At 45.3% G+C, this 25,625-nt stretch overlaps 1 protein-coding gene across 2 annotated transcripts in view; it reads left to right on the top strand.

The window, feature by feature from the left end:
• Window positions 1-15,798: 15,798 nt before the first annotated feature.
• TSNARE1 (t-SNARE domain containing 1) overlaps window positions 15,799-25,625 on the top strand; it is a 444,539-nt gene continuing 434,712 nt past the window's right edge. The window contains exon 1 of one of the 2 annotated variants that reach the window (XM_035317254.1): window positions 15,799-15,910. The gene's annotated coding sequence lies outside the window, so the exon portion shown is untranslated. Of the gene's footprint in view, window positions 15,915-25,625 lie in introns of both variants that reach the window. The other variant, XM_035317253.1, reaches the window with a different exon arrangement.

Below are 25,625 nucleotides of genomic sequence, written 5' to 3'. Positions count from 1 at the left end.
CTCTTCATCTGAAAATAATAGAAATGAGTTGCATTTTTGTTTTCAATCCCACCTTCAAGCCATTTTCCAAGCTTTGCAGTGGGGCTGTGAATGCGCTGGGTCCAGGAGCTCGAATGGCAGGTGGGTGGCTCGAGCCTCCAAATTTTCATCTCATCTCCGGGTCCATCCCTGCCTTTTTTCAAGGCACCGTTGATGCGCTGATTCCCCCTCCCCAGCCATCAGCTGAGCAACAAATTCCCTCCGCTGCGCTCAGCCAGGCCTTGCTGTTTTGCTTGTGTCTGGCTGTTAATGCAATTAAAAAACAGCAAAAACAAAAAACCAGCAACACTGATGTGGCTGTAAGGGATGCAGGAGAGGCTGAGCTCAAGCGTAAATGCGGCTGTGCCTCCTCTGCCATCCCTGCTCTTCCCCAAGTCGTGTCTGAAAGGAGGCGAGGGCAGCAGCGTGCTCCGAGGAGCTTGGAGCAGGTTTGGGGTGCAGAGCTCAGCATCTTCCCGGGATGTCTCGTCAGGTTTTTTGAGGCTTTTCAGTGCGGCGGGTTGGGAAAAGAAGGTGGAAGAGCCAGCGGGAGGAGAGGTGTGCCCCAAAGGGTTAGTTGCTGAGCACGGGGGGGGATGCGAACACCTGGCTTCGTGCTTGCAGAGGTGCCCTGAGGAGCTCCGCTGGAAATTGGGTGCGGGAAGGGAGGGTTTGGTCCATCCCTAGTGCTGGCATTTGCTTGGCTCAAAGGATGGTGAACAGTGTTGGGAGCACGAGTGATATTTGTGTGCTTTCCTTGGCTCATGTCCCCAAACCATGGGTGGGAAGGTGACTTGGGTGGCACGGGCTGGACAAGGGGCAGGCAGCAACTCTGGCAACAAGATATTTCAAAATCCTCTGCTCTGTGCTCAGGGCTGGCGTTTGGAGCAGGAAAATCTACCAGGGGGTCACATCAGGCACTTTTTGGGGGGTATTTTTGCCGTGTAACGCTGCTCTGCAGTTTTCCAGCAGTCCAAAGTTGCCTCTTGTGCATGAAGATGACTGGAAATATGTCTAGAGAGGTTGGTGGAACAGGGACTCGAATATTAAATCCTTTATTCCCGTCCTCTCTTATCTCTTGGTCAAGAATCCGTAGTAGGTGAGAAGGAGAATCACAGAACAATTTGGGCTGGAAGGGACCCGAAGGATCAGCTGGCCCCAACCTGTGCCTCTCGAGAAGTTGGCACGTCGATATTACGGCACTTGGAATCTAATAAAACAAACAAAAAGAGCGAGCAAGGAGAAAACGGACGGGCCTGTGCTTCCCCCTGCTTATAAATATATATCGAATGGTATTTTGAATTGCTGATTTTCCTGGGAATTCAGGGATATCTAAATAGCAAGCGGGAAAGGGTAAATAATATCAAGATAAAAATAAATGCTTTTGATTCCCTGCCTGTACCATAACCGCGTTCTGCTGGATGAAAATGGAAAGAACTTAAAGAAATCGATTTTACTTTTGCTGCCTTTGCTGCCTTCCTTCCTACACTTCAGCTAGATCAAGCTCTTCATGCATCTTCTGGGGTTGGCATCTCCAGGATTCAAGGTGTAAATCCGCAATTTATGGTGTAAATCCATACACCCAAGGGCAGGAGGAGCCTCAGTGCATACTTTGTGTAGGGTTGGGGTCACCAGACTTAATGGCCGTGCCTGATCCTGCACTGGGGACCCTATGGATGGAAAACCGGGCTCTTCCACTTGGGATGTGGCTGGTGGCGTCTCTCCAAGCACATTTACCGATGGCAGGATCCAAACTTCACCCAGATGCACGAACTTGACTCAAAATGAAGCCTTGGAGCGTGCCTCAACCCCGACGCTTGCTGGCGTAGGATTGCAAAGCTTCTCCTCCAGCAGCATCGCCAGCCCTTCAAAATCCATTTTTTTTTTTTTGCGGCGCGCTTTCTGGCACCTGCAGCGCCACAAAAAAAAAAAAAAAAACCTCCAGAAATTCAGGTTGGTGCTGCCAGAGGTGCCGTCAGGTGCTGCAGGGACGAAGGATGCTCAGTGCTTGACGTTGAGTGCCCGGAAAGCTGCGGATGAAACGCGTGCCACAGCCCCACCTCGCTGGCAGCGCTGCCGTCACAAAGGTTATTTGTGGCTTTTAATAAAGCCCAGCATTTCCGCCAAAAGAAACACGGTCGAGATAAGAACCCTGCTCTTTTTTTTTTTTTTTTCCTGCTTGCCTTGCAAATGGTATGTAAGATTAAAATAACGTAAAAAAATAATCTGATTTAACGCTTGCAGGGAGGTTTCTATTTAAAACTCGTTTTCTTGGTAGTTTCACTGGTCAGGAAACTCAGTAGGCAGGTGCCGTGTCTTTGTTGGAATGCATGGGCACGTCTCTGCCTTCCCGTGTATATAATAATGAAAAAATAATTAACATTAAAAAAGGGGGAAGAATGGATTTATTATATTTTTTTTTGTATTATTGTCAGTTTTCCTTGCAGCACCATCAGAAAGCGATCGATGATCAGCTGTTCAGAAAAATATCATCAGTTGTTAAAAATGTTACCTGCTGTTCAGGAAAGTATTTTGAAGATGGGTTAAAAACAAAAAAGAAAAAAAAAAACAACTATTTTTTGAAGGAAATCACTATATGGCAGGGTTTTGGACCAGGGCTTTCCCCAGTTCCTGTTGTTTTCAGAGAATCGCAGAGGTCCTCTGGGCCAGCCCCTGCTCAAGCAGGGCCACCTGGAGGAGGTTGCCCAGGACCATGTTAAATGAATCTTCTTGTTTTACTACTGCATGGAGGAGGGAGGTGCCTCGTCCATTTTTGCTTGGAGGGGTTTTGGAGGAGTTGAGACCCCAATTTTTTGGGTTAAGCCATTTGTCATAAATTTAATTCCCTTTGCCACGTAGGAACCACCACGCCTGCTCTCAGTGATGGCTTTGAACAAAAATATGAAGAAGTTCTTGTGGATCTTTGTGGTGTAGACATATAAAACCATGAACACAACTTAACCTTTGTTACTTTTTTTTTCCCCCACCTTTCTTTTTGGTCCCTGAAAGCCCCTATTTATTTACCACTTGCATGTGACATCTCATGACCGTGACCACAGTTCACATGCAACGGTGCTCATGCGTCCCAAAATTAGGATGTCTTAGAGGAGAAAAAGAAGTCCTTTGGGTTCTTTGGAGAAGACCAGATGATGTCTCCTTGATTTACGAGCGATGTGATGACGACTCAAAATTTGGGCAAAACTTTCTGGAGGAAAAGTCTTAGCAGAGTTTTCTAGCTGTCGAGTAAAAAGCATCAGCAGAGACTTTCGTGGAGGGGGAAATGCTGAGGTGTAGGAAATGAGGTTGGAAATGATAGAGGTTTTTTTTCAAAATGAAGCATCTTCAGTGTGAGCAAACAATTTTCCCTCCCCAGTGTTATTCAAAGAACACTACTCAACATCCAGATTTCCTCCATGAATTTAGTCCTCAGCAAATAACCACTATTGAATTTTTCAGCATGAATAATTTGTTCAGAAAACATATTAGCAGTGAAAAATAGGACTTTCTATCACTTTGAGCAGTAGCCACAACTAACTGTAGATAACTGTGAATCTGTTGAAGCTGAATTACTACCAAACTCTTTGCAGCATCCCTGGCCACCAAACACTGCTCTCTAGGTGGATGCCCCTTTGGCCCAGCTTGGAGGTTTTGTTATGCTCTGAATTCTTCTAATACTGCAATTTTATGGGGAGAGAAATGCTGCTGTGCATCTGCCTGGAGATGGGGAAGTGAGATGAGGCTGCAGGAACCCAACAGAACTGTGCTGACTCACTGGGTAATTATTTAATGACGATGGATGTGATGGATTTCCTTTATTCCTTATTTATTGTGCTTCCATCCGCCTGGCACCGGGAGCTGTAGGCGATGAGCTGTTGAGTTGGTGCAATTTTGGTGGTGTTTCTGTTGGAGCATATTGTTCCCAAAGTATAGGAATTTTTCAAAATTCTGAAGGAGAATAATGCTGATTATTTGCTTTCAGTGCTAGCTGGGCACAAGGGCTCTTTTATGTCCTGCCATTGACTGAAAATCATACAATCACCTAGGTTGGAAAAGACCTTCAGGGTCAAGTCCAACCATCATGACCTGAGTCCCATCACTAAACCATGCTCTTAAGCTCCACAGCCACACATCTCCTGGATACCTCTAGGGATGGGAGCTCCACCATTTCCATGGTTCTTGGCCAACCTCTCCGTGATGAAATTCTTCCTACTATCCAACCAAAAACCTCTCCTGGCACTACTCAAGGCCATGCCATCCTGAGGATGGAGGGGGGAAAAGAGACCAGCATGCTCCTCGTTGCAATCCATCTTGTTCAGACCATTATGGTCTTGCTGAGAAACCGTACGTGGAATGACCTTCTTTTTGCCAAGGATCTTTAATAATGAGAAACCATTTATTAAAAAAAAAAAATATGCCAATTGCTAAAACAGCATGAAGTTAACTCTGATGAACTGTTTTCACAGCTGGCAAAAGAAAATAATCATCTTATATAAGAGTAGATGCTGTGCATTGAGGCATAGATGGATCTTTTTTTTTTTTTTTTTTTTTTTTCTTCTTAAAATCTTCCATGTAGATATATTCTTCTGTCGGATCCTGCAGATCTTTAGCTCTTCATGGAATCATAGAATGCTTGTGTTTGGAAGGAACCTTGAAGCTCATCTAATTCCAACCCCCTGCCATGGGCAGGGACACCTCCCACCAGCCCAGGCTGCCCAAAGCCCCATCCAGCCTGACCTTGAACACCTCCAGGGATGGGGCATCCACAGCTTCTCTGGGCAACCTGTGCCAGTGCCTCAACACCCGTGTAGTGAAGAATTTCTTCCTGCAAACCCTAATGAAGCAAGAACTAAAGCAAGAACTGCTTTTGATGGCAGAAAATAATTTCTTCCTAATATCTGATTCAAAACTACGCTCTTTCACTTTAAAGACACTACTCTTTATCCTATCAGTACACTCCCTCAGAGAGTCCTCCTCCAGATTTTTTGTAGGTCCTTTTTAAGTTCTGGAAAGCCACTATATGGTCTCCCCAGAGCCTTCTCCAGTCAAAAGTTGCATTAAGGTTTAGGTCTTGCTTCATGGTCTAGCAGCCTGGTCTAGTAGAAGGTGTGGTTGCCCATGGCAGAAGGATTGGAATTAGATGATCTGTAAGGTCTCTTCCAATCCAAAGCATTCTATGATTCTATGGCTTTTTCTTTTTTCTCCCCACAAAGCAATTAATTTGAGATCTTTCACCTGCCTGTTGCTGATGGTGAAGCCCCAATATCAGTCCCAGGCAGCAGGTACTCAGAGAACAAGTATGAGAAATGAAATTTATATAAATATATATATTGTATATATATATTTTTTCAGAAATAAATATTTCTCATATGTATAAATATGCTGCATGAGTTTTAGTTTGGTTTTATGCTATTTTTTTAAGAGTTGATTGTTTCTCTACTCAGTTGTAGAGTTGGAGGCCTCTCTACTCTGCTCTGGTTCAGCCTCACCTTGTATACTGTGTGAAGCTTTGTGTACCCCGATATAAGAAGGACATAAAACTATTACAGAGTGTCCAAAGGAGGGCTACAAAGATGGTGAAGGGTCTGGAGGGCAAGATGTACGAAGAGCAGCTGAGGGCCCTTGGTTTGTTCAGCCCAGAGCAGAGCAGGCCGAGGGGAGGCCTCATGGCGGCCTGCAGCTCCCCCACGAGGGGGGCGGAGGGGCAGGCGCTGAGCTCTGCTCTCTGGGGACAGCGACAGGACCCGAGGGACCAACATAGAGCTGGGACAGGGGAGGGTCAGGCTGGGGGTTAGGGAAAGGTTCTGCACCCAGAGGGTGGTCGGGCACTGGGGCTCCCCAGGGCTGTGATTATGGCCCCGAGCCATCCGGAGTTCAAGAAGTGTTTGGACACTGCTCTCAGATACAGGGTCTGATTTTTATGTGGTCCTGTGTGGAGCGAGGAGTTGGACTTGATGATCCTTGTGGTTCCCTTTCAACTCAGGATATTCTGTGATCCCATGAAAACTCATCATTGACAACCTAAGTTTCTATGTTTCTGTGGCTTCAGTCATTTCTCTGCTGAAGCTGCAGTGGACGGAGTGGAATCATTATTTTACTAGGACCTCTCTTAATGATGAGCAACAAGATTTTTATGATGATAAAACTGTTGAACTTAAAGTTGTGCTTAGGCCACCACACATTAGTGGCTTGATTTCTCAAAATGGAGGGCCTTCAACTTCCATTAATTGCAAGTGCCTGAAGATGCAAATAGGTGGCAAAATGTGGGTGTCACAGTCCCAGAAGTGCTTCTTTTTGATATATTTGTGGTAGAGAACAACTGTGAGCTTTCAGAAGACCTCTTAAACATTGATCATGCGCCACAGGAAAGTTTCACAGGTACAGGTCATTTTTCTGAAAGTACAATGGATTGCTATCCTAGCAAACTGCCAAAACTAGTCCCCTTAGAAATGCATCTTAGGAAGTGGTGTGAACAGTGCCGGGATATTACAATAAAATGGGATGCTGTGACAGATGCACTGTTGAATCCAAAAAAGAAGATTGACAGTCTCACTATAGATAGTGTAATATCCTCCTGATTATCGCTGCTAGAGCTTCAAGTGGATGGATTTCTTCTCCTTTGCCATAAACATGGAGCAATGGAAAATATTTCCTCTCATGGAAATACTAGAACTTTAATTATAAAGATCCTCTTTGAGCATGGAGACCAAGAGTGTCTTTTCTTATTCTTCCCGTGCTTTGTATGTTACTCTGTTATATATTTGTCCTGTTTTTTTGCACTCTTTTATTTTGTATGTAAAGACATGTCATGGACTGCTGGATGTCCAGACTTCCTCTTCTCTCTTGGTCCAGTTCCATTGCTAGTGCGATGTCTTGGTGGTATTCTTTTAATTAATAAGAATTTAGTTTAATTTTTTACTTGGAGACAAGAGTTGTGGGTCTTGATCACGTCTGTGAGGCACTTGGGCGTAAAGATGGGATGCAGAAGGCAGTCTAGAAGTCTTCCCCTCTTTGGGTTGCTTGCCTCCTGCTTTCCTGTACCTCTTGGCTTTTAGCATCCATCTGGCCCTTGTAAGACCAGAAGGAGCCTTTTCCACTTTGTAGTCTTGTGATGCTCCTGCTTTCTTGATCAGTCTTGGGATGCAACATCCCCTTGGCTGGGAGGGCTCAGATTTTGCTGTCTATCTTTGCTGGCAGAAGGGTGGATGAGAATATAAAGCCACGGTCTTTGAAAGTAAATTGCTTCTTGAAACCTCTGGTGCTTCTTGGGTTGAGAGGTTGGGATGATAATCTGACTCCCGGGAAGCAGTTGGTGGCCTTCAGGATAAGGTGATGGATGTGTTCATACTTACTTCATGTGCAGGTTGAGCCCCTCTGGTGCCTCCCTCTACATCAGCTTTGGCAGACGACCTGATGTCCTTCCTCCTCTGCTCTTGTGGTGGAGGTGGTGCTCATGCTCACTTAACGTCTTGATGAACCTCATCTCATAGCCTATGAGTTCTGCAAGAAAGCCCTTGGCTGAGGCAAGGTTTTCAGGCATTTTCGGTTCCTTGGCTTCCTGGGCTGACCCAGGCTTGCACACAATGTTTCCAAAAAAAAAAAAAATAATAAAAAAAAATCTGTTCTCCTAAGCAGATGAGAGTGACCTTGTACTTGCTGATTTGATAGCCAGGCTCTGATGCCGACTCCCTGCCTTGCATCTCGTAAATAACTGTTTTTTGGTTTCATTGTCTGGACCTGTTTACGTCTTGCCAAAAATAATTACTGTTGAGACTGGGCTTTTCTGGGCAAGCAGGAGGAAGGCACAGAAAAGCTTGAAATTGTCGGTTTTTGCGTGCTTTCATAGCACAGAGCTGCCAACAGGGACAGGGAGATCCCTTCTGGGGCATGAGTCAGGCCATGCACACATTTAGCCAGGACCCCTCATCTTCTTTGCACGAGCTTTCTTTCCCTTCCTCCTTTCAGAGTCTTAAATTCACATCCCGGGTGATGCCTCCCTCTTCTGCTTTCCTTTATTACCTCTTAATTTGTTTTCCCAAGTACGTCTGGTGCTTCGATAAATATCTCCCGCTTTCCATGGCTGCAAACCCAGCTCCTCCTGTGGTTCTCCTCCTCCAGCTGCTGTGCGCATCCTTCCTCCATCCGTGCAGAGGTATTTTCTGGTTCTCAGCGTGTTTTATTGAGCCCTTTGGTTCTCAGCACTTTGGAGTGCTCTGCAGCATCCTTGAGAGACGGATGGCTGCCGTCGCTCCCGGTTTTGCATCCGAGCCGGTGTTAGCTGTGGTCATGTGCAGAGCCAGTGGGGAAGGCGGGTATTTTTAGCGTGTGCTTCTGTGCACCGCTCGGGGGGCCGCCCACAGTTGAGTATTAAAATAATAGCGGGGACATTGGGTAATCTCTGCAGCAAAATGTTGATATGCAAATTGCCATCTCAAGAGCAAACCTCAAGGCGATTTTGGCAACGTGCGCAAGGCTCTGGAGCGGTGTGTTTTGAATACAGATTACAGCAAGGGATTTTGCCCGGAGGGCACACTCCTCTCATTTATTCTGAAGCTTAGCAGGGCCAGGAATTCGGTGTTGGAAGCCAACAGAGTGAAACGTGTGCACCTCTAAAAAGGTATTAGATTAGCATTGGCAAAACCAAATGTAATGTCACCTCTGTAACTTGAGTTTCCAGGGTTGCAGAAGCAGTAAATCCAGTTGCATTGCATTTCCAAGCGATTCCTGGGCACTGTCCAGGGAAGAGATGGCTTTGATGGCTGCAGAGTGCTACTTTGGCTTTTGTCTTCAAGTTGCTGCTAGGTAGCTTGGCTGTTTGAAACCTTTCAGTAAGGAGTATTGGATAAAATATAAATTGCTTTTTCGGCTTTATCTTCCTGGTTACTGTGTTCTTGGTAGCACTACTGGGAAGGAAATAGTGATGTCTGTAATTTAGGAGATGTAAAACAGTGGTTTTGTGCTTCTCAGTCCGTGGCTGTCCAAGCTGGTCCTCTGTCCACTGGTGCAAGTCAGAGGTACCATTTCTCCTTTTTTTTTTCTTTTTTTTTTTTTTCTTTTTTTTTTTCCCCTCAGTTGCATTCAACCCAAGCTCAGCTGTATTCAAGCAGCTACAGCTCGGTGGCTCTATAGTTTCATGGTATTTCTTGGGCAGTTGACTGGATATTTTTGTCTGGGGGGCATTAGTGTCCACAGCAGTTGGATAGGAGAGCTGGAAGGCTGCACCTACAGGACTTATTGCCCTTGCACGTGGTTTTTCTGAGACTTAGAGAACCTGTGCTGCATTGGAGTTGTGGCTCATGATGGTTTGATGGGGTGTATGGTTGGACTTGAACAAAGCCAATGTGTCCAACAGAGTGGTGGAGAACGTGACCTGGAGCTTGGAGGAGTCTTGGTTGTCTTCTTAGGAGTTCAGTTGAAATCAAGGAATCATTGCCCAATTCCACAAAGCTTTGCATGACTTTATATACTGCTAGTAAGAGGCAACAATGTGTGAATGCTTGGTTAGGGTATAACCACTGAATGAATAAATTTCATACAGGTTTCGTTTATTCACTTGCAAATTGAAAGCTTTAAGAGACAGTTTGGACTTGCTCTAGTAAGGTGATGAGGCAGAAAAACAATTTGAGTCCTCCATTTATACCAATTCTTGAGGAGAGACTGCTGCGGTTCTTCAAGAAATACTAATTTGTAGGTGTTTTCACCATTCTTGCATCGTGAATACTGGACATTGTCAGGCATTGACCTGTATCGCAATAAATAGATGTAGATGGTGAAAGGCCTGGAGGGGAAGACGTACGAAGAATGGCTGAGGTCACTGGGCCTGTTCAGCCTGGAGAAGAGGAGGCTGAGAGGAGACCTCATCACAGTCTACAACTTCCTCGTAAGGGGGTGTCGAGAGGCAGGAGACCTTTTCTCCATTAACACCAGTGACAGGACCCACGGGAACGGGGTTAAGCTGAGGCAGGGGAAATTTAGGCTTGACATCAGGAGGGGGTTCTTCACAGAGAGGGTGGTTGCACACTGGAACAGGCTCCCCAGGGAAGTTGTCACTGCACCGAGCCTGTCTGAATTTAAGAAGAGATTGGACTGTGCACTTAGTCACATGGTCTGAACTTTTGGGTAGACCTGTGCGGTGTCAAGAGTTGGACTTGATGATCCTTAAGGGTCCCTTCCAACTCAGGATATTCTATGATTCTATGATTCTATGAAATACGTTTCTCTAGGATTACAAACTGGCAGTAAACAAGGCAAGTTCTTACAATGTGTTTTGGTTTTTAGCTGTCTGAGATTGTACAGATCTGTACCTTTTAGAGGCTAGGGAAGGATGATCTTCAGCGGAAATAAAAGTGTTTTTTTTTTTTTTTTTTTTTTTTTTTTTTCCTTCCCATGTACCATGGAAGAACAACCAGGTGGCTGAGTCTTCCTGGGAACACGTTCTCCTGATTTTGTTACAAGTTTTGTGTTGATCAGCTCTTAGTTCACTCGTGTCCTTTTAGTTTAATTATACATTCCAACACCATAAGACTTTTAAATATCAAATCTTGAGGGTGTTCTCTGCCAGAATTGGGTAGTTTGAATGCAGTTCCTGTTGGCAGGCATCTCAGGAGCTGTTGACTTCCCTTCTTCATAACCCCATCCTCTCAGCCTTTTTTTTTTTTTTTTCCCTCCTTAAAAGTCAAACAACATTTGATAAAATAGCAGTGCTCTAAAACATTAAAAGAAAGTACACAGAAACTTAGAAGGTGGTGGTATATAACGTGTTCTCACGAGTGCTGAAGATCACCGTGTCCTGCTTGCATCTCAACAATACCAGTAAAGTAAAAGAAAAATATCTTCCTAGCTTGGTTCGGGTGTGTCTTGCATCTTCTTTGTGTCAGTCCCTTGTTGCGTCCAGCATCTTCATGTCATTACACACAGGTTGCTGGTTGCATCTTCCAGAGCCCTTCATGCGCTGCTTTACATCTTGTTGAGATGTTGAGTCTTCCCTCCAAGGTCATGAATCTCTGTTTCTGGCTTTCAAATGCTTCACATACTTGTTGCTCCGTTGCTTTTCCCTCTTGATGCATTGCTGATGAGTATTTATAGGGCTGTCCTTAATTTTCCCCAATTCTTTATGCCTAGAGCAGACTGTTGTGCTGGTGTTTCTGTTGGTTTTGCCAAGCAAGATTGCCTCCGTGCTTCCTAATATTTCCCTTCCAATCTATGTGCAACTCTGCATTCAGCCTCCTAGTTTTGCATCTTTAAGGCAGGAATTTTCTTACTCTGCTTACATGTCTTTGAACGTGATTCCAAAGTGAGGCAGTTGATAATACCTTTCAGGTAGTTTGTTGTTGTAGCTGACAATTTGGGAATGCTGTCCTCTTTCTTTATTTCTTTGGGGCCAGGAGCAAAAGTTAAGCTATTGTGGCATGGTAGCATTTGAAAATCTCACAAATAATAAAAACTAATATATGTATATATTTTTTTGGTCTTTACCTTTTCTCCCTTGGTATTTATCATATCAGCTATTTGATGTGGGGAATCTGAAATTGTGAACTCCGATCTTGCTGTGTAAGAAAGGTTTTTGTGAAGCTGTGCATTTAGACTAATTATTTCTGCCATACAATGTGCTGAGGATTTGTGATCTTAAGCAGACATTTGACAGATCTTAACTAGTTATGCTATGTCTTGTCAATCAAAATTATACGCCTACCACACTCCTTCCTACTTTCTCTCTCTTCCAGCTTTTTTATTTAGGTTGGTCATTAAAACTGCTTATAACCATAGAAACAAGGAAAACCCACCCCTTACGTTCTAATTCTTTAGCATGATATTCCTGTACTTACATCGTGAGAGTTATATACACGATGGCTTGCCTACAACAACAGGTAGGCAGTTGTCATTAATTCCTCCCTATAACAATGTTGTTCCTACTGATGCCAACCAAAGATTGTGTTCTTGTGTTCATCTGTGGTGCCCAGCACAGACCTTGCTGTAGAGCAGCCTCCTGACAAGATAGTCGGGGAAGAAAACAGATCTGTAGGATGGGAAGGGTGGGAGGATGAGATAAGGAGAAGATGGATCAATGTTCAGCAGAGAAGCCGCAAGCACGACGTAGTGCGTATTGATGTTTTCGATCTTGGTTTTCATCCTTCTAGGGCTGTGCATCCCAGGCAGCACGTGGTGATGGGGTTCTCCAAGAGATGGACATAATATTGATAGTTCTGTAAAACTGGGCCAACAAGGGTAAAAGGCAGCTTTCTGCACTTCACGACATGAATCCCCCCATGGAGGGATGGAATGTGATGTGTCTTTGCTTCTTCTGAACAATTAAAATACTGATTTAATTTGCAGGAGCAGTTTTTAAAAAAGCTTGACTTTAGGCTATGTAAAAGTGATAAACTCTTACATTAGGAGCTAAGAACACCCTGAGTTTTCAGTGCAGGACAAGTAACACTGTTTCTGTGCAAAACAGAATTGCTCCATTTAAAACTGCCAGAGGCAAGATTTCTGACTTTTTTCCTTACCTCAAGTTGCAATAAATCATGTGAATGTTGAAGTATTTTACAAAAAGGAAGGAGTAATTGATCAGATGAAAATAGATAACTGCAGCTGCCAGCATTGCTGTCTATACCTTGATTGGTTTTGCTCTTTTTGTGAGTTATAGGAATTTGTTAGTGCATGGAAGATACCTAGGTGTGAGGCAGCAGGCAGTGGTACCTCACATTGCTGCTCACTTAGGTATCTCACATTGATGCTTCCCACATGATAAACTTGTCTCTAAATTGGAGAGATATTTGACAGATGGACAACTCAGTGGGTAAAGAATTGGTTGGGTGGTTGCACTCAAAGAGTTGTGGTCAACGGCTCGGTGTCCAGGTAGAGATCCTTGATGAGTGGTGTCCCTCAGGGGTTAGTATTGGGACCGGGGACATTTAGCATGTGACATGGACAGTGGGATCGAGAGCACCCTCAGCACATCTGCCAATGACACCAAGCTGTATGGTATGGTCAACACGCAAGAGGGAAGGGATGCCATCCAGAGGGACCTGGGCAGGCCTGAGAGGTGGGCCTGTGCAAACCTCATGAGTTCAACAAGGCCAAGTGCAAGGCCCTGCATCTGGGCTGGGGCAATCCCAAGCACAAATCCAGGCTGGGCGGAAAATGGATTGAGAGCAGCCCTGAGGAGAAGGACCTGGGCGTGGTGGTAGACGAGAAGATCAACAAGAGCTGGCAATGTGCACTTGCAGCCCAGAAAGCCAACCGTGTCCTGGGCATTGAAAGCAGTGTGGCCATCAGGGTGAGGGAGGTGATTGTCCCTCTCTGCTCTGCTCTCATGAGATCTCACATGGAGTGCTGTGTTCAGCTCTGGAGCTCCATCACAAGAAGGACATGGATCTGTTGGAGTGAGTCCAGAGGAGGCCCACAAGGATGCTCAGAGCACCTCTCCTATGAAGACAGGGCTGAGGGAGTTGGGGTTGTTCAGCCTGGAGATTAGAAAGCTCCGGGAAGACCTTAGAGCAACCTTCCAGTACCTAAAGGGGGCCTACAGGAAAGCTGGGGAGAGACTCTTTGTCAGGGAGTGTAGTGATAGGACAAGGGGGAATGGTTTTAAACTAAAAGAGTAGGTTTACATCTGATTTAAGGAAGAAATTCTTCACTCAGAGGGTGGTGAGGCACTGGCACAGGCTGCCCAGAGAAGCTGTGGATGCCCCATCCCTGGAGGTGCTCAAGGCCAGGCTGGATGGGGCTTTAGGCAATCTGGGCTGATGGGAGGTGTCCCTGCCCATGGAGAGGGGTTGGAACTAGATGGGCTTTAAGATCCCTTCCAGGCCAAACCGTTTTGTGATTGATTCCCTGTGTATGATACAGAGAAGATAGATTTATGCAAGGAATCCTACATCTCTCTGGTGGCAGTGCTGCGTGTGTCGTGGTACAGTAATTATGAAGAGTGAAGACTGCCTCGCTGAGAAATTTCAGGACGTCTTGGTGTTTGGAAAGGGTCCAGGATGGGGACGTGGGTTATTCCTGAGATAGCGGGATGTGGGAGTTTGATCACTCGCTCTCTAGGAAGGCTTGTCTCTTGGAAAGATGAATTTTGACCTTTGGCCAGGGAAATAACGAGTAAGAAGCGTTGTGTGATGTAGCATGACAAGGTGTTGCTGAGCAACCATCTTAGATTTTAAAGGTCTTACTTATTTACCCTGTCTTCGAAAGCTGACTCTGGGTACTGTACTTTAACTTAAAGGCCCCTAATGATTTTTTTTTTCCATGTGTTGGAGCTGCTTCTGTTGGCTTTTGAGGGTCTGGAAGTAGTTTGTATTTATCAAAGAGGAGGAAACGGTAATTGTGTGGTTCATCTTAGGGTAGGAAATCTGAGGGCAGGGAGCTCCTTCAGCATCCCTCGCCGTTGTCTGTCATCCCATGTGGTTTGGCTTCTCCGCCATCCTGTCACAAGGAAGGATCAGAAGGTCACATCAGAAGGTCTCAACAGAAGGTCTCATCAGAAGATCTGATGAGGTGCCTGGCAGGCTGAGTGCTACGTGGTGCTACTCATTCCGCTTCAAGCACACCAACAGGCTAAAGTTTTCAGCAGTTCAATTAAAACACTTTACTTGAGGAATAACTTCTGTACAAAGGGAATAGTGTTTCCACATCTGAACTTCACACAGAATAAAAGTGCCTCTACCTGAGGTGCCTAAACCTGTTCCTTCTGGAAGTAGTTTATAAAGTACATTATTAAAGTTCATCCATTCAGAATTTATCCTCATATTTCTTTTGCATTTCTCTATCCAACCACTAAAAACAACACTGTATAGGTTGCATGGAGCCTCCTTCTTTTTTTTTTTTTTTCTTTTTTTTTTTTTTTTAGCATAAGAAATCTCATTAAAAGCATATTAAATTCCTTCTGGGACAAAAAAAAATTACACGTGAAAAAGAGGGGTTAGGGCATCACTTACAATGCACTCCAGAGTGATCCGAGCTCTCAGATCTTTATGGATGCTGATATAAAATAGCTGGCTGTATATCTGCTTATATTGATACATTACCTCTGCCTTTTGCTTTTTACACACATGTGCACATACTCTTACACGCATCAATTTCCCCAAAGCAATAATTTTTCCACTAAATTGTGTGTATATATAATTCAAAACGAACCATGGAGATACCATAATGATTTTCCAGTATTCTGCAAACGTTGCTTTATATTATCTTATTAACCTTAACACAGAATCCTCTGTGCTGCTTTGTTTGATGCTGTCCTAGCGTGGGTTTTGCTCCTCCGTGTTGAGACCTGTTTCAGTGCTGGGCCCACTTGGTTGTCCCAGTAGCGTGCCTCTAATGGGATGTCAGGTCAGCAGTCCTGGTAGTTGCATGGACTTTCTTTTTTTTTAGTGGTAATTTTAGGAGAAATGCCGACAGATCCTGTTTAACTGTCTGAGATTGAATATGAAGTATGAGATCGCTAAGCTGGGGGAAATGACAAAGTCGTGTGAAATCACAAATTGCAGAAAATTGTCTATTTCTCACTGGGCATCTTTGCACTCTGAAACTAAACGTAGAGAGTTTTTTTGGGGGGAGTTGTTTTGATATGCATGGTACACTGTTGTCAGAGAGATTGTGTAGACCAAAAGGAAATCGTGCTCAAGTTTTTTGTTCTGTAACAAATTCATAGGGTGTGAAAACCCCTGAAGGGGGTTTGTGTCTGAAGGCACGGCTAAAACCTCGGTCTTGGGAATACCTGACCTCATGCTGGGGGAAACAACAAATAAAATACGGTTTGTGCTCTTCATTTGATTTTCATTTATTCTTTTTCCCTCCACAGAGACAATACCACTGAGACAAGCCTTTGGTCTGTTGTGCTGTTGCTGGCTTGTGCGAAACCGGTGGCTCCACATCACAAGGGAATAAAAGTGTGGGTGAGATATTTGTTGTTTTCTTCCTGTGATAATCCTTGCTGTTTCAGGTGGTTTGATTCGGTTGTTTTGCTCCATCTCTCCCGAACTCGCTGGCAGGAATGCTCTATTTTATAGACCCTGGAGTGGGTGTGGAGAAAGGTTGTAGGCTCCTGGTTTGTAGATATTCCCCTCTGGGTGGCATCTTCTGCTTCTGTCCTTGATTTCAAGGGTTGATATTGAAAAGGAGGGGGGAAATCTCCATCCAGCTTCTTCCCCTCATGGCTGATCTTGCCTCGCTTGGCTGCTAGTTCATGAAGCTCTGGGATGGCCCACACTTGCCATGCATTTGCTGACTTCGAGTTCGGCTTTCTGGCCAAAGCGAGCGTTAATGGATGCTCTCTGCTAGGAACAGATGGCCAGTGAAAGTTTCATTTTTCAGGGCGTAACAGACTGTATTTGTAAAACCTTCAGAGTTTTTAGCAGCAGCGGTAGTTTCCTTAATCTACATCTGTTTTTCCCACCTGGAATACTGTTACCGTAATTTGTATCGTGGCTGGAATAGTTATTTCATGTGCTCCAGTCTAATAGTAGGAAGTAAGTCTTTTCGTGGGGATTTTTGGTCTGTGTCTCTGTTCCTCCTTCACAAAATACCTTAGGAATGAAAAAACTAAAAGGCTTCCTTTTTTCTTCTGAATCAATTGGGTGATTTGCTCTTAATTCTTATCCTAGAAATCACGTTCCTTGCAACAGATCTCTATAAAAAGGATTTTCTTTCTTTACCTCTGTTTTCCGTACCATGGGGAGAATTGGCATGTTCCAGCCCCGTTTCATATACAGAGCTAAACAAATCGGCAACGTTCGGTAAACTGTATGCAAAAAGTATGCTTAGTAGCGTCCTGAGTAATCACCGACAACAGAGTAAATAGGAGGTTAATGAGATTAACAGCAAAGAGAAACGTAAGCGTTTGAGTGCTCCTCTCCGTGGCCCCGTAGCCGGTGGCAGCCTCGTTTCTCTTGACGAGCCCAGCATGGGTGGAGACGCAGTAGTGATTTTGCTGCTGTTCCCCATACGATGCTTAATGAGTTCCTAATGCTGACGTTTTCTTTTAGACACTGTGTGATATGATTAAATCCCACTCCTCGCAAGATGTTTTGTGCATTGCTTCTTTTTGTGTTCCTCCTCCTCGATATTTATGTTTCTGCTGTTGGGACTCGGTGATGAATAGTCTGATCAGCCCTTGCTGGTCCTCCAAAGTCTTCTTCCAGGCATGTCTTGCCCTATTAGATGTCTCCTCAAGGCTACCAGAGGAATTGACCCACATCCCTTTGGGGGAACATGCTACCCCCGGAATATCACAGTCAGATTTCTCTCTTATTTTCTTACCCCAAGCTCTATCTTGATTTCATTTGTCCTATGCCTTTCTCCTTCCTTACCTTCACATTCTATCCATCAAGTCTCACAAGGAGAGAGAAGCCCACTTTCAAGCACAATCTTATCTTTCTTCTACCATCCTACCTCTCAGTTCCTTCCCCTTTTCCAGCATTTTGGGTTACGGGGTTTTCTGGACTTGGTGCTCTCTGCCTGTCCGCCTCTCACATCTTCTGGCAACCACCAGTGTGTTCTGAATGTCAGTGCCTCAGAACTGTTTATTTGCATTTTCTCCACCCAAAACTGCGTATGTGTGGTCGGCTCGAAGCTGTAGGCACCGACTCCCCTTACTGGTCAGTTGACAAACTGCAACGTATTTTTTTTTTTCTATTTTAAATAAAAGTCCCTTACCAAGAAACCTGTTTCATTTCCTCAAGATAAATCTTGTACTTCTGACTATTTCCCTCTTTTTTTTCATTATTTGCAGTTCTGATTAAACTGTGAACCTTCAACTCCAGCAGCTCTCACAGGGTCGGGGCACTGCACATTGCCCAGATGAATTATTCACCTTGCAGCTCTTGTTTTTATATTTTCAATCCCGCAAGCTATTTTCCTCCTATTTCAGTTGAGTAGGGCAGTGGATTCTCTTTCACGCCAGCTATCCTGCGTTTGGGTGTGACGGGGATTATGCTTGGAGCTGGGATTTCCTTTCCAGACTGCACGGCTGGAAGTCAGCCCGACGTCTTGGCATTGCCTGGGTGAAGTGGAAGAGCGCTCCCGCCCTGCACCGCTGCTGTTGGAGGAAGGAGATGTCATTCCCCAAAACTGCTCTCCACTGACACAGGCTTGGAGAAGTTCGCCGTGCCATGATGGTGTAATTCTTTGATGCTCTCCAAAAAGCTAGGAAGGCGTATTTTTGATGGGAGCAGTTCCTCACCTTGCAAGGACGTGATGTGGGGCAGCACAAGAAGAACAACGTAGGTCTTGAGCTTGTTTGCTGGGATGATCTTCCAGTTCCCATTCCCTCCAGTTCCCATTAAGCTTGGTAACTGGGGGACCAACTGAGCTCAGTGATGCTCTCCCAGTGCTCAGGCTCCTACTCTTGAGTCACGTTGCTGGTCAGCATGCAAAAAATAATATTCACAGATGTCGTGGTGGTGGTGTTGAACTGTGTTATTGCTGGCATCCAGGACAGAAAGAGAGCTTCAGAAGGGGAGGAATGTGTTAAAATCACCGCAGGATTTCTTGTAGTTTCTTTCTGCTATCTTTGCAACCAGAAAAGCGATGGAAGCGGCAAATGTGTGTGCATGCAGGGGAAGGACTTACACATCTTCTTGTGCGAGGGGAAACAATTCAGCTTGCTGCAGTGTGTTACTAATATTTGCGTCTGAGCGCTCGAAACTTAGCGAGAGACGTAAGACGGAATGAAACAGATTTCTGAAGTCCTAAACGGATGGTTAAACCATTTCTTCTCTTTCGCTGTGGGAATCTTTAAGCCGCTGTACTTGTTTTCTTTGGGGATCGTATTAAAAGCAAAGAGGGGCTTCATTATTTATTTATTTTGGAAAGCGCTTGTCTGCCCGTCGTATGCAGAAGCACTCTAATTGATCTTTCAGACGGGCGAGAGGAGAAAATGTTTAATGCAACGTATAATTCTTTCTGGTTTTGCCTCAAAATAAGAAGCCACTTTGTTAAGATTTATGCGTCCGAGCACAGTTTATGCACACGGTGCAGCTGTGGTTTATCTGCGTACTGCAGCAGGCTGATGCGAAGAAATGCCTTGATCAATGGTATGAGCTGGTTCAGGATAACTCCCAAACTGCTCCCATGACAAATGCAGCGCCAATTTCTTGCCACCCTCACTCTAATTACTGTTGTGTCTTGTTAAGTTCGTGATTCCTTTTTTAAATGTAATCTAATTGAGGATTAAAAACTAAAACGATGCAAATCCGTTCCTTGCAGTGCTGTAGCGAAGCAGAATAACACTCCATTAAACTGAGATTCTTTTCTATTCATTTTCCAGCAGTAGGATGCTTGGGAGGCAGGTGCAGGTGACTGTGCCTTGTCTCTGTTCCTCCCCGACCCACAATACTACATTACGGAGTTTGTGGAAGCCTGGCAGTTGAATACAGATTGCCGGCACCGCAAAGCATCGCCTCAGTGTCAACGCCTCCCTCTTGTCTCTTTAAGGTGAAGGAAGTGGGGTGATTGGATGCTGTGGTGCTCTACCTGCAAGGTTTGAGGTCTGAGCCTCTTTAGTCTGCTCTTGCTTGGTGAATCAGGAATGTTTATGGGCTGGAATCACCTTGCTTTGGCTCTGTCACAGTCGAAGGTCAACTGAAATGGTGCATATTGGGTCTTGTTTGCTGTTTTTCATCTGTTTTAGCCAAGAAGTGGACCAACGTGCAAGTGTTAACACAGCTCCATAGCTTGCTCTTTTAGTACCAGCAATTTCTGGGGGCATCTGGACATGGCATGTAATGGTGGAGGTTCTTGCCTTGGGTAGCTTGGGATTTAACTGGGGAGAAGTTCATGAAAACAGGCAGTGAGAAGGCTGGAAACAGAGCCCAGGTCACAGCTGGAGCCTTTCAGGGCGGTGGGTCTTGAGGAAGCCTGACATCCCACAGAGATGGCTTTGTGGGGGAAGTCTTCTCTAGCTGGGAAGACTGCAGAGATGTGCACAACAGGATTGTTGGCACTGTCCCATGCTGGTGAGTTTCTCCATGCAACTGAGTTAAAATACTTGGAAGAGATTCAACTTCTTCGAAGTTGTGTGAGCATCAAAAGTAAGCAAAACCCCTTAGTGAAATAGCTGGGAGGTTTTCAGCTGCGTTTGTTTGAAATATACCGTGTGCCATACCGTAAGACTGTATTTTTATATATCTATTTGGGTACCTCTTGCGTAATACTGAGTTTGATTTGAATTTGGGAAGTCTGTGCCTTCCATTCGGAGAGATAACCAAAGCCTAAAAGACGAGAGAGGGACGCGGCATGATGCCAAGCCACTGCAGGTGGGATGTTGTGTCCCCTCCCCACCTCCCGTGCCATCTGTCTTGTCATCCCTTGGCGCTGGAGGCACTGCTCTTGCTGGTTTAGTAAACCTGCCCTTGCTGCAGTTTGGGTAAAGAAGCATTAGATTTGCTTGTGACAACAGGAAAAAAAAAACAGCCCCTTCCTCGCCCCCCTCACCCCCCGAAAAAAAAATAAAAAGATGAGAAAAAGAAGGAAGCAAAATGAGCTTGTCATGAAACCTAAATTCCCTTAGAAACATCTGGATTAGACAGGCATCTTTAGAAGCTCATTCTATTCTCCTTTTAGTGCACGAACGGTGTTACACTGCCGTGCTATATCAGAGAGCTGTGTGATGTGATAGCAGCTCCTCTGTCCAGAGCCACTGTCACGCCGTGTAGCTGTAGGTTTGGTGTTGAAGTAGAAGAATATTTCATCTCTGAGTGCTTGGTAAAGAGTGAGATAGATACTTGCAAGAGGCATTAAAAGCTGCAACCACCGCACCAGGGTTGCATCCCGTGTCGGGAACAGCTGCCAGCCACGGGATGGGAAGCAGCTGAGATGCTGTAGCGTGGCTTTGAGGTGTGCACGGCCGCGTGTGTTTGCACGAGCGTGGAGCTGGGAGCCAGCCACAGACATTGCAGATCCTCCTGGTGGACCCAGCTGCTGTGGGGGAAGCAGAGATCTGGGGGATGGCAGTCCCATTTGCAGGCTAAAGAGAGCCAGTTATTTACTCAACATGTGCTTAGATGGAAGATGCTGAGATCAGATGAAAAGGAAAAAGAAATAGAACCCCCCAAAAGCCTTCTGTTTCCCAGCATCAATCATAAAAACAGTTGTAAAAAAAAATAAATCCTAATTAATACGTCTTCTTTTCTCAGCCATAGAGCACGAATAACTCAGGAGATGCTCACAAGTGGATGATGATGGTGCACCTTGAACATCCTTCTCCTGTGACATCTCCCCGGGGAGCCAGGCAATGTCCTTTTCCAGCCAGGTCACCGCTAGCTATGGGTGCTGAGACCCAACTGTCCAGTATCAAGGTCATTCGGGTCACCCAGTAGAGCTTGGAGCAGCCCAACCCTGCTGGTGGCCCCATGGGATGTGTCCAGCTCCCACCCTGGACCTTGCAGACATTACACGATTCACATGGGGTCCTTACGTTAGCGTATGAATTGTATTTGGTTATTATTAATCATGGTTCTCTTCATGGGGGTTTTAGTGTGTGTGTCAGCTGCAGGTGACCGTGGATCCTTTCGCCCCTGCTTTAGGATGTGTGAGCCTTCCACCTGAGGTTGGATTTTGGTTCGATTCTCTCCGTCCCCATGTTCTGCTGGCTGGGGTTGGTGCTGTTCTTGCCACCTTCTCTTCAGAAATTGCTCTCGACTCAGCTTTTTTTAGAAACACGCTTTCATCATTTATAATCCTAAAGGCTCTCCTGCAATGGAGGAGTTGTTGACTGTTATTTTTAACTGAATCTTTCATTGATCTGATTTACAGCCTGAGCTGCCAGCTTCTGTGTTAGCAAGAGAGCGGAGAGCCAAGCGTGGCGTGGGGCAGGGAAGGAGCAGTGTGGGGAGTTCTGGACGTACCTCCCTTGTCAGAGCTAATGCATCACGGAGCTGCAGCCCAAAGATGCAGTTTCACATCATTTTAAGCCAATATAAGTCAGGGTTTCTTTTTATTTATTTATTTTAATTTTTAATTTTTCCTTTAAGTGGATCCACTGGTTTTGTCTCTATTGCCTGTTTTGGTGTTGGTGTCCAGGTGCCTGTGAGGTGAGCCGGTTCCAAATTCATTCAAAGCAAAACCCTACCAGAAATAAAATTAAAGGGGTAAAACAAAAAAGGCTTGGAATTTGGCTAGATGAGATGAAATTTTGAGCTCCGTGAGAGCTTTCTGCTCTTGCTTGTGTTTGGTTAGTCTTCCACCCACAGCTGAAGACGCTGAATACCAGCCACTGAGATGTGGTGGGACCTTGGTTGGTGTGATGGGACCATGGTTGTTGTGGTAGGGCCTTGGTTGGCATGGTGGGACCTTGGTTGGTGTGGTAGGACCATGGTTGGTGTGGTGGGACCTTGGTTGTTGTGGTGGGACCTGGGTTGGTGTTGTGGGACCATGGTTGGTGTGGGGGGATGGAAGGTAGCTTCTTCTGGGCAATGTCATTGGTCATGACATGGAGAACAAAGTGTCCATCATTGATGCTTTGCTACACTGTGGGTGCAAACCAGAGCTGGGAGCACCTGAAACCTTCAACGACAGATCTGAGTGTTTAGCTTGGTTCTGACTAAGTGTGTAAATAAAACAAGAAGCATTAGGAATGGGTTATTTTTCTACTTGGTGAACCAGAAAATTAAATACAAATACGGTGTGTGGGGCCTGGGTTTGGAAGTGAGAACAAATGAGTACTATTAAGTTGTTTTCAGAAGTGGATTTATTTATTTTTTTTTAATGGTCTAAATTCTGTGACTTCTTTTAAGGCTTTCTGCTGTTGGTCTCTTTCTGCTTCTTCCACTTTAGTAGGTTGGCTGAGTTAATCACATCAAAGAAAAGATTACAGATCGCTGATTTCAGCTTTTCTCCTCTACCCAGCCATCAATGAGCCTGTTCACGAAGCACATAAGGGCTTAATATCTCAGTGCCCTCAAGGGAAACAGAGGGAAAATCAGCAATTATCTATTTTTTAGGGATCATCCAGTCAAACGGTTAGTATGTGTACAGGTCCTGATTATTCACATATGCTGCTTGCCACCTGCATGGTGCTTGGGGAGGGTGCTATGGAGCAGGGATTGAGAAATTGGTGGGAATTGAAGCTGTGGAGGTAGAGCATCCATGGATATGACAGAGATGTGGGGATGTAGAGCTGGGCAGCGGGATCATCACGGCCGGTGAAGTTTTGTAGGAGACAAGGGCAGGGATGTTCAGCTCCACGCTTGGCTTTGAGAACATGTTACTCTAAAGTGGTCAGTGCTGTGCTGTGGGGGAATGTATGGTTTTATCGCTTCTAAGGCTCATATTGAGCAAACAAGAGTCTTAGAGACTCCTCAGGTAAAGGGGAATGTGGCTTTTTATCAAGATTCTCTTCTGGAAGTCAACAGTTTGAGGCATTGCTCTTAATGTACCTGATGAAAATAGCTCTATCTCCTGTTATCAGTGGTGCTTGGTGTATCCTCTCTCCTGGAAGTTGAACCAAAGAAAAGGTGATGTCAAGGAACTTGAACATGGAAGGTAGCACCTCCATGAGGTCAGGGCAACTGCCTTTGTTTTACAGGCCATAAGTCATGTCGTGGAAATAGTGTGTATGTAGGTGGTTCAAAGCTGGAAGGGAAAGCCGTGTGAGATTCAGCTTGTTCTCAGCATGAAACTCTGCTGGAGTTTGAACTGGAAAGGAGGACAGTGAAGACATCGAAGAGAGATGTTGAAGAGAGAAGATGTCTGTCAGCTGTCTGCTGATGACAAGCAGTTGAGACCTGTGTTCTGTTCTTCCAGCAACACCACATAAAGAGTTTCTCCTTTTCCTGAGAAGCTGTTTTCATCAGATTATAGTGTTCAGAAGAGAAGAAGTGAAGTCTACATTGATTATCTCCTGTAGCATTTGCAGAAAGGCTGAGAGCTTTAGCCCAGCCACTTTGCTGGAGGAAAATTCTGGCTACCAAGACTTATGTGCTAAAAAGAATGAGCCAATTGGGAGACAGGAGATGACTCAAAACTGTTTTTCTTTGTTGGTATGCATGGCTTTGATGAGGAGGAGGTCTCTGTCACAATGGGTGCTACTATGGATGGCACCAGTGCAAGTCTCGTACGCCTCATCGCAGGATCTTGTGGGCCTCTGAGGATGACTGCATCGGAGGAGAGGAGGGCTCTTGCATACGCAGACTTTCTGTCTGCTTCTTCTATTCCTTGAATGCCTAAATGAGCTCGTTTTTGTGTTGAGATATTATTTGTAAACTCTTTTGCCTTCTGCTGATTTCAATTTACCAGCGACTTTTCTTGCAGCCTGAATGCAGCGTTCTTGGAACTGTGAAAAATATAGACTGTCTTAAATTATACCTCTTAGCCTCCATCCATCTCTGTTTCATTTTGCAGAGGGATTGTGCATTATCACTTCTGGTTTGCTTTCAGAATTAAGAATGGTCATAGATAAATGTAACTCAGAAACTGGAGGTTGTGGTTTGCTTTGGCCTGCTAAATATATGGGGAAAAAAAATAAAAAAAATTCTTTTGTCTCCTGCTCACCTATGTCTTGGATAAGCCTCTCGGACGTGGCTGTGAATGAAGCTGTTTGTTGGACAGCAGAAATATTTAAAATAGAAAAAGCCAGTTCATGCAATAAGTGATTTGGGTCTAGTTTTGAAGTACAGTGGCAAAAATCAAGTAATCGGTTCAATTGAATTACACGTTTCTGTTAGTCTCCTGCTGCGCTTAGTTATGGTTTCAATTTCTTGATCAAGTGGGAGAGTAATGTGAATAGATGCGTTTGTCCGAGAATGACAGGTTTATGTTGGAAACACCTGTATTGGGTTTTTGTGGCAAGGTTTTGGTAGTGGGGGGCTGCAGGGGTGGCCTCTATGAGCAGAGGCCAGCAGCTGCCCCATGTCAGATCAGAGCTGGCTCCAAAATTGACAAATGCTGGTTGTGCTTCTAGGAAAGCGTGTATAAGAAAAGGAAAAGCTGCTGCACAACAGCAGCTGGGACAGAGAAGTGAGGAAAATGAGAGAAGCAGCCCTGCAGCCTCCCAGGTGAGTGCAGCAGGAGGGCAGGAGGTGCTCCAGGCACGCAGCAGCAGTTCCTCTGTGGCCTGTGGAGAGGCCCCTGGTGGAGCAGGCTGTCCCCCTGCACCCATGGGTCCCACATGGAGCAGATCTCCACGCTGCAGCCCGTAGAGGAGCCCATTGTATTTTTTCCCCTTTTTTTCTCTGAGGAAGGGGAGTGAGAGAGCCATTGTGGTGGTGTTGAGCTGCATAGCGGGGTAAAATCACCACAGCACCATGTGTGATACACTGGATGGACACTGTACAATTGGAAAGAAAGAACATGATCTGAACAAGGGGAGTGCACCCATATTAAGTTTGCAGATGACACCAAGATAGACATGAGTGTTGATCTGCTTGAGGGAGAAAGGCTCTGGGGATGGACCTGGATAGGCCGGACTGATGGGCTGAGGCCAACTGTATGAGGTTCAACAAGGCCAAGTGCCAGGTCCTGCACTTGGGGCACAACAACCCCATGCAGAGCTAAAGGCTGGGAGAAGAGTGTCTGGAAAGCTGCCTGTTGGAAAGGGACCTGAGGGTATTGGTGAGATACTGGCTGAATGTGAGCCAGCGGTGTGCTCAGGTGGCCAAGAAGGCCAACAA

Source organism: Oxyura jamaicensis, chromosome 2 (assembly GCF_011077185.1).
Source record: "Oxyura jamaicensis isolate SHBP4307 breed ruddy duck chromosome 2, BPBGC_Ojam_1.0, whole genome shotgun sequence".
Lineage (NCBI taxonomy): Eukaryota > Metazoa > Chordata > Aves > Anseriformes > Anatidae > Oxyura > Oxyura jamaicensis.
The sequence above is the reverse complement of the archived record's forward strand: the minus strand, read 5'-3'. Positions and strand labels throughout refer to the sequence as shown.